Source organism: Triticum urartu, chromosome 6A (genome assembly GCF_056163025.1).
Source record: "Triticum urartu cultivar PI428250 chromosome 6A, HENAU_Tu73, whole genome shotgun sequence".
NCBI classification, from domain to species: Eukaryota; Viridiplantae; Streptophyta; class Magnoliopsida; order Poales; family Poaceae; genus Triticum; species Triticum urartu.
In genome coordinates, this window is record NC_141878.1 from 22,937,298 (window position 1) to 22,958,282 (window position 20,985).

Here is a 20,985-nt window from a genome sequence, read left to right on the forward strand (position 1 = left end):
TGCACGCACAAATTGCTTCCCTTCAAATAAGTACATTATATCTCGTACAAGAGATAATAGTTGCTGGAGTCATGTACGAATATCTCAAACAACTTATATATGCTTTCCACTATGATAATCAAATATGAATTTGACGCTGACAATCAGCAGCGACAACAACGCCCAAAGAGTGACGTGATCGTGCGGTTTGGTGAGGAAAATATAAAACTAAATGTTCAAGTGACATATTCTGTTATCCTCACTATATATGAGTGTGTCTCATGCCCATGCTAATAACTGAATCAGACAAACGAATTCTTTAAACTGAGTACCGTAGAAAACATGCAGTTAACTAAATATGTACCTTATATCCTGCCATGGGGATGCAATGCATATCCTTTAGCCGCGTAAATAGCTGTACAATCCATAGCATCTATCATGTCAGATAAATGCGCTATATATCTAAGAAAGCGAACCAAAGGATGAAAATTGTGTAGCCTTGTGAAAACATTCGACGTACAATAAACAACTAATACATAATGGAAAGATAACTACTGCAACCACATCCGGAGCTTTACGTATATCTGCACTTGTGTGAAATACTACAACCTAATCTGATAAAGCACCCCTGCCTAGCCCTCTCCCACCTCTAGCCAGCTGCCGTCGAATCCCCGCCAGCGGCCCTCCTCCCAACCGCGAGCCTCTCCCAGCCCCTCCCCTCATGGCCCCCGCCATGGATTCCTCCGGTGCTGACCCTGCTGGGCGCCGAGCGACCCTCTCTGACGGCGACCGCGTGTCCTTTGGTGGCAGCGTGTTCGACTCGGAGAGTGAGTCCTCGCTGCGTTCCTACAGCGACGTCGCCCGGACCCCGCCGGCCCCGGCGCCCCCCCGACAGCCCGCCGCAACACTCTCGGCCCCCGCTCTGAGGTGCACCGCGTCTCCGGCGGAGTTCAAGTCGATGCGGTCGGCTTCCAGCAGCCGCGACGCAGGCACCGCGGCAACCGCCCGCGCTCCCCGGCCGGGCCAAGCCCCCCGCAGCTGCGCCGTCGCAGCCCGTCGCCGGAGGAGGTCGCGGGGCTCTGCTTCCACTGCCTCGACCATCGCCACCGGGTCCGTGACTGCACCAACGACATACGCTGCCGCCGATGCCTCGAGTCCGGCCACGACTCGCGCTCCTGCGACAACAGGCATCGCGACGCCGCCGGACGAGCCCGCACCTCCGCCCCCTCTGCCATGGATGCGGCCACGCGCCATGGCACCCCCCCGCCGCGCCGAGCTGCGCCTCCATCGTCACCCCTGCCGCAGACGGCCGCCCTGGTCGTGGCGCCTTCCCCCCGCACGCCGGAGCCCGAGCCCGTGCGGGTAATCATGGCCCACTCCGTCGAGATGGAGGAGGCGGAGGACGTCCTCAGCCGCGCCTTGGTCGCCTCCATCACCGGCAACCAACCACGTGTGTCCGGCGGTGAGGTCTCCGCTGTGCTCATCGACACGTTCGAGCTGGCCGACGGCGATTTCACTGTGCATGAGCACCACCCCGAGGACTTCTTGATCCTCTTCGGCTCACACACCACCAAGCGCCGTCTCGACGGAGAGCACTTCATCAACTCGCCGCGGTTCTCGCTCTCCCTCAGGCCATGGAGCAAACTAGCACGCGCTGGTTCCGGCGAGTTCGAGTACTGCGTCGAACTAGAGCTCCGCGGCGTTCCGGCGCAGGCTTGGCACCTGTCCACTGCAGAGCACATCCTGGGAACGAGCTGCTGGATCGAGCGCCTTCACCCCAGGACACGCTCCAGGGCCAACCTTGCGACGTTCAAGTTGGCCGCGCGCACTCACCACCCCGACAACATCCGCCGCACCGCTGTTCTGGAGATCGTCGAGCAGACCCCTGCGTGCCTGAGTTTCGACAAGCCCACCATCAGGATCCTCACTTACCCCATTGCCATTGCTGTGGCCCGCGTCGAGCCAGCTAGCGCTCCAGTTCTCCGTGGCCAGCATGGCACAGGACAGGGTGGGGATGATGCGCACGACGGCGCCCACGACAACCGTAACCGCGCACCAGGCCAAGGAAGAGCGCGCCGCCGGGGCCGCAAGCGCCAGCGTACGGATGCCACGCCGCCCGGCCGCGCTAATGGCATGGCCATGGACGACGCACCGTGGCGAGCACAAAACTGGCCCGGACGCGCGGACGGACTCGCCATGTCGCATGCTTGGCCTGCTCCCGCCGGCGAGGGAGCGCCGCCGTCCGTATTGGGCCAGGATCTTTGGATGCCATCGTGGCCTGGTCAGCAGGGGACCCACCCCCCTCGTCGACGCGCCAGAAAAGGAAGAGGCCGAGGATCACAAAGGGGCACTTTGCAGGCGGGTCCTGTGGATAAGACTGTCGGGGACGTAGTTGTCCCCTTGACCACGACGACCGCGCCAGTTGGTGGCGACACTTTGGCTGCTGCGGCCCCGATGGTGGGCGTGGTGGCGGGCCAGGCCCCAGATGGCGAACTCTCGTTGGCCGCGAACTCACTGGAACCAGCGCGGGACTCGAACCCGGCTGGGAACGGCGCGCCCGAGGAAGATCGCGTGGGGGCCATGTCCGGCTCGCCCGATCCCATGCGTTGTCGGGATCTGGACGCCGCCTGCGCGGTTTCTGATACGCCGCCAGCGCCTGTGGGCCATTCCGCGGCTCGGTCGGGCAAAGAAACAACCCCCCACGCCAGCGACTGGGGAGATGTGCCCTGGTGACGGCGTCTACCTGCCCACCGGACCCCACGTGGAGGCCAGCGCGCTGTCCCCGACAGACTCGCAACCACCCAATCCTGCGCCCCCGATGGACGAGTCATGACTGGACAGGCCCCAGGCCCAGCCCACCATGCAGGAGGATGCCGTGGGCCCCGTCGCCCCTATGCCTACGGGGGCCCAGCATGGCTCCCCACGTCCGACACCGGGGAGGTTCGCGTCGCCGCCAATCACGCTGCGCTGATCTCGCGCACGCCCCTGCACGCCAAAGACTTGGACTCTGGGCGAGTTTCTCGCAGCAGCAACGAAGCACATTGCCGCGGCCTTGCCAACCCTAGGGAAGAAACCCCGCCGCCCGCTGAACTTCACGCCCAGACGTGGCCGATCGGCCACCACTACCGTCTCGTCGGCTGCGCCACCCACCGCCGAGCGTCGCGCGCAAGTTCAGATCCTCCGCACGCTCGGGATAGTCGGGACCAACCAGAGGATCACCGCGGCCGAGATGAAGGCGTACGATGACATGTTTGCGGTACCCATCCCGCTCTCGGTACTCACGGCCATCGCTGCCCTAGTAGACCGAGAGCTACCCGTGGACTTCTCTACCGCGGCTGCTGCGACGGCCACCGCTCGGTTGGCCGGCCCACCATAGGGATACCGCGACGTCCGCCACGTCGATCATGTGCACCCATGGATCACGACATCAAGATAGCTATATGGAATGTGCGCGGCCTCAACGCGCGTGCCCGACGCTTTGCCGTTAAATCGTTGCTCAACACCACCGGAGCCTCCATTGTATGCTTACAAGAAACTAAAATGGCCATGATGTGCTCGTCCGTTGTCCCCGATGCCCTCGGTTCGGAGTTTGACGACTACACATACCTTCCGGCGAACGGCACGAGGGGAGGCATCCTGCTCGCGTGGAAGAGCAGGGTCGTGTCGATCACTGACCCCTGTTCACCACAAACGCCGTCACCGCAAGAGTGGCCACGGCCAGTGGCACGCCTTGGTGGATGTCCGTCGTTTACGGCCCCCAGGAGGACACGGAAAAGATCGCCTTTCTGCAGGAGATTCGCGATATACGTGCGGACTGCCCCGGGCCTTGGTTGCTTTGCGGTGACTTCAACTTGATCCTTCGTGATGAAGACAAGAATAACAGCAACCTGAATCGCCGCATGATGGGAAGATTCCGCCGCCTCGTCAATGATCTTGCGCTCAAGGAGGTATACCTCAATGGGAGAAGATTCACGTGGTCCAACGAGCAAACCCCGCCCACCCTGGTGCACCTAGACGGCGTGTTTTGCACCGTGGACTGGGAGGACGCGCATGGTGACTGCCACTTGAGATGCCTCGCCTCCGTCGTGTCCGACCATTGCCCGCTCCTCCTTGACTGCGCACCCACGCGCGTCGCGCATCGGAGGTTCCACTTTGAGGATTTCTGGCTGCGGCTTGACGGATTCCACGACACGGTTGCCGCGGCCTGGGGATCGGTGCACGACCCGGACCCTTTCCGGCGCCTCATGCTACGCCTTAAGAGCACGGCCCGCGCACTGACGAGTTGGAGAGCCAGGTCCAAGGGTTGCATTCGTGACAAGATGGCCATCTCCCGCGAGCTCATATCGCGTTTTGACAAAGCCCAGGAAGACCGCGCGCTCTCTCCCCCGGAAGATTGGCTGCGAAAACAGCTCAAGATCTCATACTTGGGGCTGGCTTCTCTCGAGCGCACAATCGCGAGGCAACGAGCACGGATCACCACGCTCAAGGATGGCGATGCTAACACAGCCTTCTTCCACCGGCAATGTTCATTCCGCCGACAGAAGAATCACATATTCCGCCTTGTGACCGATGGACAAGTGATCACTGATCAGGAGGGAATGGCCCAAGCGGCCTTCACGTACTTTGACGAGCTTCTTGGCTCCTCCGCCGCCCGCAACCACACTCTGGATCTATTGCAGATCATCGAGCCCCATGACCTGACTGACCTCGAGGCACCATTCAGCCCGGAGGAGATTTGGGACGCCGTCAAGCGCCTCCCGGCTCGCAAAGCGCCGGGGCCGGATGGATTCACCGCAGAATTTTTGCGGGCCTGCTGGAGCATCATCAAGCAAGACTTCTTCGATGTCTTCCAGCAGCTCTTTGAGCTGCGCGGTCGCGGATTCAGCAAGCTCAACCAGACCCTCTTGACATTACTCCCAAAGCGAGCAGACGCGTGCCAACTCCGCGACTACCGGCCAATCCGCCTCATCCACCTTGTGGCGAAGATCTTCACGAAGGTGCTATTGCTCTTCCTAGCGCCTAGACTGGGAGACATGGTTAGCCGCCACCAGAACACTTTCATTCCGGGATGGAGCTTGCACGACAACTTTGTCCTCGTCAAGCAATCGATGAAGCTGCTACACCAACTTGGGGTCCCGAGAGTGATGCTCAAGCTAGACCTAACGCGCGCCTTCGACTCCCTGTCATGGCCCTTCCTTTTCGAGGCTCTTGGCCAATACGGATTCGGACCTCGCTTCAGGGAGTGGCTCGCGATCTTGCTATCATCCTCGAGCACTCGGATTATGATCAACGGTGAACCGGGACCACCAGTTTGGCATCGCTGCGGGCTGCGCCAGGGAGACCCCGTATCTCCGCAGCTCTTCGTGCTCGCCGTGGACATCCTTGGGCGCCTAATCAGCCGCGCCCACGACGCCGGCATATTGCAGCGGCTGCACCCTCGACGAGACATTCCGGCCATATTCCTATACGCCGACGACGTGATGCTATTCTGCCACGCCACGCATGGAGACGTGGAGGCCGTACGCGCGATCCTGGCTATATTCAGTGAAGCTAGCGACCTCCGAGTGAACTACGCCAAAAGCTCCGCCACTACCCTCAATGGCGACCCCGAGGCGGATGCAACAATTGACCAGGTGGGATGCACGAAGGCAGAGCTGCCCATTACTTATCTTGGCATCCCTCTCACGCTACGCTGCCCCTCGGCTGCCCAACTACAACCCCTCGTCGACTCGGTGGCTGCTCGGCTCCCCACATGGAAAGCAGGGCTCATGAACAAAACCGGGCGGCTGGCTTTGGTCAAATCGGTGCTCGCCGCGATTCCGATACATCAACTGCTCGCGTTCGCGCCGCCCAAGAAGACCTTGAGACAGCTCGAAAAGATCCAGCGCGGCTTCTTGTGGGCCGGGAGCGCCATTGCTCATGGCGGACACTGCCATGTCAACTGGCGACGTGTGTGCCGCCCGCTCGAGTACGGCGGACTTGGGGTCCAGGATCTGGACCGTGCTGGCCTCGCGCTGCGCCTGCGCTGGATGTGGCTCTCCCATACGGACGACAATCGCGCATGGCGAGGCCTCGACCTCCAGTTTTCCCGCGAGGAGCGCGCGTTATTCTTCGCATCGACGACCATAGAGCTTGGTGACGGACAGACGACACTGTTTTGGGATGACCGATGGCTCAATGGTCAGTCCGTGCGTGAACTCGCACCGGCACTCTACCAATGCATCCCCAAACGGCGACGCAAGTCGAGAACGGTGGCCGCAGGCCTTGCGGGCAACGCTTGGGCTCATGACATTCAAGGAGTGATAGGGATTCATGAGATTGGCCAATATCTCAGACTCTGGCATGCCGTGCAGCACATCAGCCTACCAAACCGGCCTGACAGGATGCTCTGGAGATGGACGGCTAGTGGCACCTATACGGCACGGTCATGCTACGCTGCAACCTTCCACGGATCTATGAAATGCCCCTCCTGGAAGCTTACCTGGAAGAGCTGGGCACCGCAACGCGTCCATTTCTTTCACTGGTTGGCTAGCCAGGACCGGTGTTGGACGGCGGATAGACTCGCCCGTCGCGGCCTACAGCACCATCCACGATGCCTCCTCTATGATCAGGCCCCAGAGTCGATGTGGCACCTGCTCCTAGAATGCCCGTTTACGCGGCAGGTTTGGTACGACGTGCTGGCTTGGGCGAGGATACCTTCTCAACCGCCAAGCAATGAACCCAGCCTCACGGACTGGTGGCAACGAACGAAAGGGCAGACCCCACAGGCGCTACGGAAAGGCCTGCAATCCATCGCCATGCTCGTTCCTTGGATGATCTGGAAACAGCGGAACGAGTGCATCTTCGAGAATGCACGCACCTCGGTTACCGCACTCGTAGATAGGATTAAGGCCGAACCCAAATGTTGGGCACAAGCTGGCGCTTTGGGTCTCAGGGTAGTCCTCCCCACTAACTGGGATGTCCACTGATAGGGTGCTAATCCATGTAACCACCACCTCCTAGGAGGATTGTACTTTCTCATCTCTTCAATGAAATGAAACGCAAAGAGTCCTTTGCGTTTTCTCGAAAAAAAAGAAAACCAAATCATACATATAAGAGAGTCTAGCATAACATCATTTACATGATAAGTTATATATCACTTCAGTTTGCTACCCTTTGGAATACTATTTGATAAATATGGCATATGAATAACCTTATATTTGCAGCTTCTAGAATTTCTCGCCGAAACAATGGATGGTTCTGCGAAGAAGTTTCAGCAACAATCAAATATGTTTTTGCCACAGTAAAGTACACAAACCTGCAAATTGATTCTTTGAGATCGTGTACTACCGATAACTCCAGGGAATGAACAGAAGAGATAGTGAATTGCGCATATTAGAAAGTAGAGATCATATGATCATTCTTCCTACCTGCAAGTCATTTCTCTTATTGGAAGAACACCCAGCGCGCACTAAACCACCATTTTGATCACGACAATGTATTACTATTTGGTGAATCTATTTTTTTAGGTCAAAAGAGAGCTTTAACAGAACTTAATTTATGAAACAAATATATAGGTTTGCTGAATTAGGAAACAATTACAACCATTTGTCACAACACTTTCTATAGACTCCTGTCCATGCAAAATCCGGACATATCACCAGAAGCTCTATCTCTATTTAATGTAGTTTGCTAATTCGTGAACCACTGAATTCTGCTCTGTGTCTCTGTCTCACGCATATTTTCTTTTATCCACCAAGGGGATTACCATTCCTACAACTTTGATATATTTGTAGATGGACTTGTGTCTTGACAGGTTCCTATCCGTGCTTTGAATAGCTGACACCCCACTACACAACAGGTTGATTGAAGAACAAAAGTATGATGTGGACAGGTCGCTACTAATCTAAGGCCATCTTGGCATGCCATGGCTTCTACTTCCTGCGCACCGTTGCATGACTGTAACACCTTGCGTGCAGCAAGCAGAACATTTTGAACATTATCTTCGAAAATAATTCCCACACTCGCAGTTCCTGTCTTCCTGATGAAAGAGACACTCACAATGAATTTAAACCCTGCCCATCTCCAGCAACGTGCAGCCATTTTAGGATCGATGGTCTGTACTTTGGTTAGTTATTCTTCTCCGCTCCATCACTAAACATTCATCTTTTCCTGCCTTTACTTCATTGATGTCATGTGTCTCCATATGCAGGGAGCCCATATAATTCTTCAGGAAGAACACAAACTGATGAGTGATGACAGAGAAGGCGAGGCTGGACACTCACAATGAATTTAAACCGTGCCCATCTCCAGCAGCGGTCAGATACACGCATCTTATTCCTCTCCGCTCCATCACTGAACATTCATCGTTTCATGCCTTTACTTCATTGATGTCATGCGTCTCCATATATGCAGGGAGTCCATATAATTCTTCAGGAAGAACATAGACTGATTAGTGATGATAGAGAAGGCGAGGCTGGGGACGTACAAGATGGCTTATGATGTGATCTCGAAGACTATAACTCTGTGGACTGAAGGTGTGGTCTTGAATTTTGGATCAATCTGAACAACAACGACAACTCTGCGAGGAAGAGCAAACACATCAACGGACTGCGCGATGGCGAGGATAAGGTGCGTGCAAGAGGGACAAAACTGAATCAACATTACAAAACTCTGCATCAGCAGATTAGTCACTAAGTTCAGAGTTGTGATCCATATGAAATATATAGCAAGATGCTTTCAGAACACATCAAAGCGATATGAGTAGTACATATAGAATGAAATCTGAAGCTGAACTATAAGATTTATTTGTTATGCATCAACACATTAGCCATGAAATTAGTAGTTCATAGAAAAAAGAAAGAAACAAATACCCTGATGTCAATACCGAATCTTCCTGGACACGCCCGGACACGATGATCGCGTTACCGGCCCATGCATGTTGTGCATTGTCCAACCCTTGAATCCTTGATGTGTTGAAATCCATGTATATCGATTAACACATGAGTAATATGGCCAGGGAGTCGTGCTGGGCGAGGGCGAGCATCCCAGATCTGGTGGAGCTTGGGGAGGAAGATTGGGAACACTAATGGCGGCGAGTGCAGGGGGGAGATGCGATTGGATTGATAGGTCAGGAGGCGGCTGCGCGTACAGGTGAGTTTAGGTTTCCTTTTACACGGAAGATGAGCTGAGTTTTTTTTGCTTTGACGTGAGGTGAGTTGAGGGTTAGTCTAGATTTTTTTTCACAAACAGGATTAGTATGGACTACTTGGCATTGGTGGGTAATTTTTATCAAGTTTTATGTCCAAATGGTATTGGGAAGATCAAAGGGCTGTAATTTTATGACGTGTTAAATTAACGATTGGATGTTTCTAATTTTTGTGAGATTTTCTAGCTTATTTCCTTTTTTTCTGGTCGCTTGAAGAAACGTACTAACCGATCGTGGCTACGCGGATGTGCTCCTTCATGGATCGTTTGCTGGGCTATCCGTTTTGGGCCGTACGGGCTATATATATATAGTATATATACAAGAAAGGAAAGCCTAATCGCAATTAAGAAAAAGAATTAGTCCCGACGGGGCTTGAACCCGTGACTTCTGGTACATCGGACCAGCGCTCTAACCAGCTGAGCTACAGGACTTAATTGCTTTGTAGATAGTCCTTTTTTATTAAAATATTAGACATCTTTCTTGATACTTCAATAATTGAGAATACCGAAGAACGGCGAAATCAAGACGCGTGAGAGTTAGGCTCCATTTATCTTAATATCCACTCTCACGGCCATCAGTTTATCGAGAAACAAGAACCTAGGCAAGCTTCGAGCTCTCACAACTATTAGAGACATCCGGCCGTCCATCTCGATTCCTTGATGCACTTTCGGCCGTTTTTGTCATTTTTGTCATTTCATGCATAGGCGTATAAAAGGGCAACAACTTCCCTTGTGAAGACCTAAGACGCCTCCTCCAGCACTAGTGTGGCCCTCTCTCCATCCCGCCTCGCCCCTTTGTCTCTTTATCCCTCCAATCACAGGAGCAGCCCGCACCTCCCTGCCCCGCCGCCGTCATCTCCTTCGCCCAGTCGGCCTCGCCGCACCGCGCGAGGTGGAATTCGACCCATTCCCCCGACGCCCCCTCGGCCCAGGCTAACCATAGCGCTACGGCCGCCATGCCCCCGCCGTCTGCTCGGCAGGAGGAAGAGCGAGGCCGCAAACGGATCTGGAGATTGAATCGGGCTCCAATGGCTCCTCCGCGGCGTGATGCCTGTTAAGGTGATCTTGTTGTACATCCGTTCTTCCACTGTGCTAGGTTCTCCATGCTTCGATTGATTTTTATTTTGCCTTTAATTTTTTACGCAGGGTGGTTGCTATCTCTCGGATCTCTACTCGTTCTCTTGGTGCCGGTGGCGTTCCTGCGACTGCTATGTAGATGGACCTGAAGGTTGAACCTCTTTTCTCTCTGTTCGTTTGGATTCTCCTCACGATTATGTGTAGAGCTTGTTCGTGTGCTGCTTGATGAGTTTCTTCTCCTCTAATCTTGTGTGCTGGATTAGTGATTTTTATTTTCTTCTTGTGGAGGAGATTCTCAGGTTTAGCTAGGTTCCAAAGAAGAGATTTTTCTTTGTCTTTCTTGTTTTGTTTGTACCTTACTTGACTTGACACACAACAGCCTCGTGTGTGTTGCCGTCGCCATCGTCCCGCCCCAACGGGTGTCTCTGCCGCCGCCGCCGCATCCTCTCGCTGGTCTTCTCGCATTTGTCCTTGCACCGACGCCAGCCATACGTGCCGTGGCCGTGGACGCAAGCGCCGCAGGAATGGATAGGTATGAGATGCACGTACTCTGCGGAAGACTTTATTCGGCAGGTATTATTCTCCCGGCAATGATAAGCATGTTATCTCTTTGAGACTTATCCCTTGTACGTGCGGTGCAGCAGGTAGACCTGCACATGGTCACGGCTTGCACGTTCGGCCTGTCCTGATCATCTTGCACGGGTAGTCAAGCCAAATAGCCGTCAATTTAGCTAGCTAGCTAGTAACCCCATGCACGCATGGGATTTCTATCATAGCATGTACGTGAGCTATGTCCATGCATAGCTCTTTGCACGTACACGTACATCCACTTGCTCGTTAAGTGAGGCTCATTAGATGATGCATGTGTAGACATAATTAAATAATGCTCCACCCATCTTGATGACCCTCTGATAAAAAATCCACGTATTGTCCAATGTTATGTATACATGCTTGTACGTATATATTGGTGCCATATTTTTATATATGATAAGTACAAAATTACGACAAAGTCTCATTGAACATTACTGAATTATCTTGATTGAGAAATCAAATAAAAGAATACATAGTGATGTATAAGGTTCAATGAAAAACCGAGGGAGCGGTGGATAATTATGCTTCATTAAAGATTAGGAAAATATTATTTACTTAGCATAAAATCTGAAGTATTTGAATAGTTCAAAGGAATTTAAGAATATATTATTTGAAGAGTTCAAATATTTTTTTAGTGAAGATAAGGATCATTATGACAAAAGATAAAGTGATTCTTCAGTATTGAAGAAAATTATGTGAGTCATAAGTTTAGGAAAACACTCGAATAATTTTGGAATTATTTTATTACCAATATGCTTTTATAAAATTTGGAGTATAATTGAAACAATAAGATATACACTAAACAGAGCACCGCATATTAGCCTTGCTAATAGAAACCATATAACTTATGGAGTTTATAAACCAGATAAATGTTGAATTGTAGGATATCTCAGAAACATGACTTGAATTCCTTCCATCGAAATGTTCAAAAGGCAAAGTGTTTGTCACGGATGAATATTTTTTCAAGAAAGTGTTTTCTTGTCAAAGAAATGAGCGGGAGGATACTAGAACTTGGAAAGGATTATTGAATCTCTAGTGGTAATAAGTAGGATTAACAAACCGGAAGTTGTTCTGTTAGATTGTCTCCAAAATAAACCGTAAGTTATGGATATAGAAACCCTAAAACTTGTAACAGGATTATGCAAATCAGGAAAATCGTTAAATTTTCTGAAATTTCACGATGAGATATTCATCTTAGAAGAAGATGAACTATCACACTGACAAGTGGAAAGCTTTGTTTCAATAGGCCACTCCGCCCCACGAGACGGGAGCAACATCCGGCCATTGTCATATTCGTCTGCAGTTGGAACCAGTGGCCGGAGCAAATAAAACAACAAAATTGTTTATCTACAAACTTTTCTCATAAAGGTATGATAATTTCCCAGATGCACTGTTGGCATAATGGGCGAATTTGCATGTAGCTCAGTCTATCGCCGCACTCCGCAAAAACCTTGCCTCACTTGTCAACATGCCCGGCTCAATGGAGCGGTGCCAATATTGGTAACATGTGCACAGAGATTAAGAAACTAAAAAATGCACTAGCAATTTGCAAGGAGACACCCAACGTTCTGACCCGTTACATGCAGAGATAAAACTTTCGCATCGCCTGGTCAAGCTTTATCATATGGAGGAGATACTGTAAAGACAACGTTCACGGGCGGACTGGTTGCGTGAGGGGGACAAAAATACCAATTACTTCGAGAGGCCAGCGAGCATGCGACATAGAAAAAACAAAATAAAACATTTAGAGAGGGAAGACGGCTCGCTAGCACAAGACCCACGGAGATGGCATCTATGGTGAATTCTTTTTACCAAAACCTTTTCACAGCAGAAGGTCTTCCGGGTGTGCAAGATGTTTTTGATAGCGTTCTGGTCAAGGTTACTCACGAGATGAGTTCTATGTTGACTGCTCCATACACTAATGAGGACATGAAGACAGCTCTTTTTCAGATATTTCCAACAAAGGCGCCCAAAACAGATGGCTTCCCCGCACACTTCATTCCGTGTCATTGGGAGATCTGTGGGGTTGAGGTCACCAACACGTTTCTGATAATTTTGCAAGGTGAAGAGAGCCCAGAGGTAAGAAATGAGACAATCTTTTTTCTTATCCATAAGGTAAAACACCTCACCCAACTCACTCAGTTTCATCCTATTAGCCTTTGCAATGTCCTTTACAAAATTGCCTCAAAAGTGGTCTCTAATCATCTGAAGCAAGTTCTTTCCGATATCATCTCAGAAGAACAATGAACGTCTCATTACTAATAATATTATCACAACATACAAGTGTTTACAATTGATGTAGAGCAATAATGCAAAGAAAAATAGATTTTGTGCGGTTAAATTGGATATGATGAAAGCCTATGATCGGGTCGAGGGGAATTTATCTTGAGGATGTCATGTCAAAGCTGGGGCTTGCAGTAACTTGGGAATCTCTTGTAATGAAGATTGTTAGTTCAGTGAAATTCTCCGTAATGTTTAATGGAGAAAAAATAGAAGAACTTAAGACAACGATGGGGATCCGACAGGGGGACCCAATATCTCCTTACCTATTTTTGTTTGCACCAGAGGTCCTTTCGTGCCTCTTCCAAAAGAAGAATAAGTCATCCCACCTATGTGGCATTAAAGTGGCATCGTCGGCACCGCCAGTCGACCACTTGCTATTCGCAGATGACAGCCTACTATTTGTCAAGTCATGTAGTCAAGGAGCTAATGAGTTGTCCTCTCTTTTGGAGTCCTATTGTAACGCGTCCCATCAAAAGGAATATCTATCAAAGTATTCTATTTTCTTCCCTAAAGTTGTCCTGAAAGTTTAAAGCTTGAAATTAAGGAGGCCTTGTATGTCCCAAATGAGTCTTTGTCTAAGAGATATCTAGGAATGCCGATTGATGTTGGAAATTCTATGAATGGTGCCTTCAAGTTCTTGAAAGATAGAGTGTGCGAAAAAGTGAAGGGATGGATGGAGAAGATCCTGTCAGTTGGTGGTAAGGAAGTACATGTTTACTCTATGTCTTGTTTTAAGCTCCTGCGTGACCTTTCTGAGCATATTTATACTCTTATTCGGAAGTTTTGGTGGGGTAGTACAGAAGGTAGGAGAAAGCCATACTAGGTATCCTAGAGTGTTACGACAAGGGCAAAATATTGTCGAGGTCTCGGCTTTCGAGATATTGAACTCTTTAAACTTGCCCTGCTAGGCCGTCAGGCTTGGCGCATATTGATGGACCCAGCTTTTCTAAGCGCGAGAACACTAAAGGCTAAATACTTTCCTACTTCAGATTTTCTTGATGCTGAGCTTGGGAATTCCCCTTCGCAAATCTGGCGATAGATATTGGATGGTAGGGGCACCATGAAACAGGGCCTTACTAGCAGAGTAGAGGACAGGACATCCACGCCGATCTGGCAGCATAACTGGATTCCCCGGGACATTAATATGTGGCCCATTGTAAGTAATATACTGGACCCGCCCCAAGTGGTGGCCGAACTGATCACAGTGGATGCATCGTGGGACATGGACAAGTTAGCTCAAACTTTCCTGCCTACATATGTACAAGCTATTGCTTATATTCCCCTATGCACATGTCAGGTGGACGATTTCTGGTCTTGGACCCATGTGAAGAGCGGGTTTTTTTCCAGTTCACTCGGTCTATAGAATGTTAGTCTCTACGAAGTTACGCCGCGAAGCATGGCTCGAGGGCAGAGCGGAATCTTCAAACTCAGAGAGGGGTCCGAATGACTGGACAAGCATGTGGAAAACAAACGTTCCCTTAAATGTTAAAACTTTCTTATGGAGGTTAGCTCAGCAATCACTACCCACAACTGATCTCTTAAAGAGTAGGAACATGGCAAGATGCATGTGGGCTTTGCAAGACACAGACCTAGTTGAAGTTGTTGAGAACAATAAGGAACCGGAAGCAAGAATGTGGATATTCACACTAATTGATAGCTTGCAACATGACGATTTTGTTAAAGTGGTGGTTACACTATGGGGTATCTGGTATGCACGTAGAAAGGCTCTCCAAGAGCAACAATTTCAGACCCCCCCCCCCATGCAAATCATCACTTCATAACAACTACATCCAGGAGCTCGGTGAGTGAACCAGCCAGGACACACCCATTGCTGATAGCGAGGGCACCTCGCCCGCGCAGCGGCAGGTTTTGCTAAGATCAAGGTAGATGGGGCAATGGCGAGGAACTGAAGTACTTGATCTTTCAGTACCGTGTGTACAGATGGAGCAGTCAAATACCTGGGTGCTTCAGCGATAAAGTGTGATGGCATAACAGACCCGACTACTTTGTAAATGCTAGCTTGTCGAGAAGCTCTTTCTCTAGCCCAGGATCTCGACTCACACATGTGATAATACCTTCTGATTGCAAAGAGGTTGTTACAAATATCAAAAACAATGCAGGAGGCTTAAATGGGAGCATCGTCAAGGAGATTAAAGCTACCTCGGCACAGTTCACGGCATTTCCTCTCGTCTTTGAGGGACGTGAAACTAATATTATGGCTCATAGCCAGGCTAAAGACACATTAGGCCTTTCTTTAGGACGCCATCTGTGGCTTCTCGATCGTCCGGAACTAAATTGTATCCCAATGTATTTGGCTGATGATTAATGAATAAAATGTGTTTAGACTAAAAAAACATACTATTTTTTGAGGAACTAGCAAAGTGGCCCGCTCGATGCGCGGGCTAGAACGTTAGACAGTTGAAAAATGGCACATATTATTCGCATTGCGTAAAGAAAAATTGGTCGCGTCCTTATAGGTTTACATTTTTAATAGTAATTTATAATGCTATAAAATTATTTAGCATTTTTGTATATATGAGTGAACATTGTCGTCAAAGAAATTGCATATATCATGCTTTAGGAAAAGTCTATTACTTACAAAGGTTAGATGATATAACTATTCCTTTTACCAATTTTTTATTTTGCGACGGCATCATCTTTAATTTGCTAAAAATATTATAAATATTTAATTCAATTTTATGTAGACATGTTTTTACTCCTAATTACACTCTTCATTGTATAATACATATTTTAGACATTGTTATTTTCTAAAGGTGAAATTTTAATACCTATTACTATGAATATATGATTATATTGTTGAAGATGACAAAATTTCATTATATTTTATGAAAAGACGTAATTAATATAATTATGTACAATTTTAATTATATTTTAAATTCTTGTTTGCATTTGTTTTTTGTTTGAGATAAAACTCTAGCAATATGTAATGATTTTTATGAGTGGTAGTTATATTTTGAGTCCACATCAAGTTATTTCATGTTTTAGTCTTATGTAGGATATAATTATTTCGCAATCACTAAGAGACATTTTTGTTGAGAATAAACTAACTCATATGTTATCTAAATTAACTTGCTTAATTTTTTTTCGCGATTTATTTTTGTTAGAGTAATGGGAAACTGATTTAGAGTGAATGGATTAAATACACTGAGAATTCTTTTAGAGAAATTTGTTATGTTTTTGTAGATTAAACTAAAAGGGAAATTTCAACACAAATATAGCTGTACTAACTTATGAAAGAATAAATAGTAACCGCTGGGATAAACTGATTTAGTAGTATTAGATGATAGCAACACAAATATATATATAGACACACACACACACAGAGACAGATATATATATCCATTGACACTACACCATGTTCAGAATCTATAGTCTGCTCGGTTCTATTCATATAGAATAGAAAGCTTTCAAACCCTATATCAAATCTGACTTGAAAAATTTCTTAAAATTGCCGATTTTTGAAATACAAAACTGAATCTAAATTTGTTGTCTGTATCGAAAACAGAATATTTGCAAGATTGTCACTACATGGAAGCAATGTAGCTATGGCACAACAATCAGATTGCCGATAAGTTCTCTTAGTATTGTAAATGTGGAATCATGCCATTAGTGCCTGGTCAAAGCTAAAGTTAATTAGCTCGGCCAAGCTTTGTCGATGCATTCTAGATTAGTTCTTCCATCTTATGATGAAGTCATGAAGATGCTTGTTTGTGTGCCAAGAACTATTATCTCAGTTGCTGACCACGACAACCTAATGGTTAGATGATTATGTGAGCACACACATTCGTATTGTGCTCACCTCCACATAAAAAAGTACTAAGTCATAGGATATAGTACTTTCTACATCTGAACGTACATAATTTCAGAGATTTCAGGTCAGATATATAGAACTTAATATAGGTGGCATAGAACTGATTAGGAGTAATGTGTAAAAAAAATCATATTAGGAGCATTTCTAGCATGCATGCACAAATTGCTTCCCTTCAAATAAGTACATTATATCTCGTACAAGAGATAATAGTTGCTGGAGTCATATACGAATATCTTGAACAACTTATATATGCTTTCCACTATGATAATCAAATATGAATTTGACGCTGACAATCAGCAGCGACAACAACGCCCAAAGAGTGACGTGATCGTGCGGTTTGGTGGGGAAAATATAAAACTAAATGTTCAAGTGATATATTCTGTTATCCTCACTATATATGAGTGTGTCTCATGCCCATGCTAATAACTGAATCAGACAAACGAATTCTTTAAACTGAGTACCGTAGAAAACATGCAGTTAACTAAATATGTACATTATATCCTGCCATGGGGATGCAATGCATATCCTTTAGCCGCGTAAATAGCTGTACAATCCATAGCATCTATCATGTCAGATAAATGCGCTATATATCTAAGAAAGCAAACCAAAGGATGAAAATTGTGTAGCCTTGTGAAAACATTCGACATACAATATACAACTAATACATAATGGAAAGATAACTACTGCAGCCACATCCGGAGCTTTACGTATATCTGCACTTGTGTGAAATACTACAACCTAATCTGATAAAGCACCCCTGCCTAGCCCTCTCCCACCTCTAGCCAGCTGCCGTCGAATCCCCGCCAGCGGCCCTCCTCCCAACCGCGAGCCTCTCCCAGCCCCTCCCCTCATGGCCCCCGCCATGGATTCCTCCGGTGCTGACCCTGCTAGGCGCCGAGCGACCCTCTCCGACGGCGACCGCGTGTCCTTTGGTGGCAGCGTGTTCGACTCGGAGAGCGAGTCCTCGCTGCGTTCCTACAGCGACGTCGCCCGGACCCCGCCGGCCCCGGCGCCCCCCCGACAGCCCGCCGCAACACGCCTCGGCCCCCGCTCTGAGGTGCACCGCGTCTCCGGCGGAGTTCAAGTCGATGCGGTCGGCTTCCAGCAGCCGCGGCGCAGGCACCGCGGCAACCGCCTGCGCTCCCCGGCCGGGCCGAGCCCCCCGCAGCTGCGCCGTCGCAGCTCGTCGCCGCAGGAGGTCGCGGGGCTCTGCTTCCACTGCCTCGACCATCGCCACCGGGTCCGTGACTGCACCAACGACATACGCTGCCGCCGATGCCTCAAGTCCGGCCACGACTCGCGCTCCTGCGACAACAGGCGTCGCGACGCCGCCGGACGAGCCCGCACCTCCGCCCCCTCTGCCATGGATGCGGCCACGCGCCATGGCACCCCCCCCCCCCCCGCCGCGCCGAGCCGCGCCTCCGCCGCCACCCCTGCCGCAGACGGCCGCCCTGGTCGTGGCGCCTTCCCCCCGCACGCCGGAGCCCGAGCCCGTGCGGGTAATCATGGCCCACTCCGTCGAGATGGAGGAGGCGGAGGACATCCTCCGCCGCGCCTTGGTCGCCTCCATCACCGGCAACCAACCACGTGTGTCCGGCGCTGAGGTCTCCGCTGTGCTCATCGACACGTTCGAGCTGGCCGACGGCAACTTCACTGTGCATGAGCACCACCCCGAGGACTTCTTGATCCTCTTCGGCTCACACACCACCAAGCGCCATCTCGACGGAGAGCACTTCATCAACTCGCCGCGGTTCTCGCTCTCCCTTAGGCCATGGAGCAAACTAGCACGCGCTGGTTCCGGCGAGTTCGAGTACTGCGTCGAACTAGAGCTCCGCGGCTTTCCGGCGCAGGCTTGGCACCTGTCCACTTCAGAGCATGTCCCGGGAACGAGCTGCTGGATCAAGCGCCTTCACCCCAGGACACGCTCCAGGGCCAACCTTGCGACGTTCAAGTTGGCCGCGCGCACGCACCACCCCGACAACATCCGCCGCACCGCTGTTCTGGAGATCGTCGAGCAGACCCCTGCGCGCCTGAGTTCCGACAAGCCCACCATTATGATCCTCACTTACCCCATTGCCATTGCTGTGGCCCGCATCGAGCCAGCTAGCGCTCTAGTTCTCCGTGGCCAGCATGGCACGGGACAGGGTGGGGATGATGCGCACGACGGCGCCCACGACAACCGTAACCGCGCACCAGGCCAAGGAAGAGCGCGCCGCCAGGGCCGCAAGCGCCGGCGTACGGATGCCGCGCCGCCCGGCCGCGCTGATGGCATGGCCATGGACGACGCGCTGTGGCCAGCACAAAACCGGCCCGGACGCGCGGACGGACTCGCCATGTCGCATGCTTGGCCTGCTCCCGCCGGCGAGGGCGCGCCGCCGTCCGTATTGGGCCGGGATCTTTGCATGCCATCGTGGCCTGGTCAGCAGGGGACCCACCCCCTCGTCGACACGCCAGAAAAGGAAGAGGCAGAGGATCACAAAGGGGCACTTTGCAGGCGGGCCCTGTGGATAAGACTGTCGGGGACGTAGTTGTCCCCTTGACCACGAAGACCGCGCCAGTTGGTGGCGACACTTTGGCTGCTGTGGCCCCGATGGTGGGCGTGGTGGCGGGCCAAGCCCCAGATGGCGAACTCTCGTTGGCCGCGAACTCACTGGAACCAGCGCGGGACTCGAACCCGGCTGGGAACGGCGCGCCCGAGGACGATCGCATGGGGGCCATGTCTGGCTCGCCCGATCCCATGCGTTGTCGGGATCTGGACGCCGCCTGCGCGGTTTCTGATACGCCGCTAGCGCCTGTGGGCCATTCCGTGGCTCGGTCGGGGCAAAGAAACAACCCCCCCACGCCAGCGACTGGGGAGATGGGCCCTGGTGCCGGCGACTACCTGCCCACCAGACCCCACGTGGAGGCCAGCGCGCTGTCCCCGACAGACTCGCAACCACCCAATCCCGCGCCCCCGATGGACGAGTCATGACTGGACAGGCCCCAGGCCCAGCCCACCATGCAGGAGGATGTCGTGGGCCCCGTCGCCCCTATGCCTACGGGGGCCCAGCATGGCTGCCCACGTCCGACACCGGGGAGGTTCGCGTCGCCGCCAATCACGCTGCGCCGATCTCGCGCACGCCCCTGCACGCCAAAGACTTGGACTCTGGGCGAGTTTCTCGCAGCAGCAACGAAGCACATTGCCGCGGCCTTGCCAACCCCAGGGAAGAAACCCCGCCGCCCGCTGAACTTCACGCCCAGACGTGGCCAATCGGCCAGCACTGCCGTCTCGTCGGCTGCGCCACCCACCGCCGAGCGCCGCGCGCAAGTTCAGATGCTCCGCACGCTCGGGATAGTCGGGACCAACCAGAGGATCACCGCGGCCGAGATGAAGGCGTACGATGACATGTTTGCGGTACCCATCCCGCTCTCGGTACTCACGGCCATCGCTGCCCTAGTAGACCGAGAGCGACCCGCGGACTTCTCTACCGCGGCTGCTGCGACGGCCACCGCTCGGTTGGCCGGCTCACCATAGGGATACCGCGACGTCCGCCACGTCGATCATGTGCACCCATGGATCACGACATCAAGATAGCTATATGGAATGTGCGCGGCCTCAACGCGCGTGCCCGATGCTTTGCCGTTAGATCGTTTCTCAACACCACCGGAGCCTCCATTGTATGCTTACAAGAAACTAAAATGGCCTTGATGTGCTCGTCCGTTGTCCCCGATGCCCTCGGTTCGGAGTTTGACGACTACACATACCTTCCGGCGAACGGAACGAGGGGAGGCATCCTGCTCGCGTGGAAGAGCAGGGTCGTGTCCATCACTGACCCCTGTTCACCACAAACGCCGTCACCGCAAGAGTGGCCACGGCCAGTGGCACGCCTTGGTGGATGTCCGTCGTTTACGGCCCCCAGGAGGACACGGAAAAGATCGCCTTTCTGTAGGAGATTCGTGATATACGTGCGGACTGCCCCGGGCCTTGGTTGCTTTGCGGTGACTTCAACTTGATCCTTCGTGATGAAGACAAGAATAACGACAACCTGAATCGCCGC

The 20,985-nt window shown here is 51.3% G+C and overlaps 1 non-coding gene across 1 annotated transcript; it reads right to left on the bottom strand.

Annotated features, from left to right (window-relative positions):
- Positions 1-9,523: 9,523 nt before the first annotated feature.
- Positions 9,524-9,597, bottom strand: TRNAI-GAU (transfer RNA isoleucine (anticodon GAU)). Its single transcript has one exon. It is a non-coding gene; the product is annotated as a tRNA-Ile (tRNA).
- Positions 9,598-20,985: the final 11,388 nt, after the last annotated feature.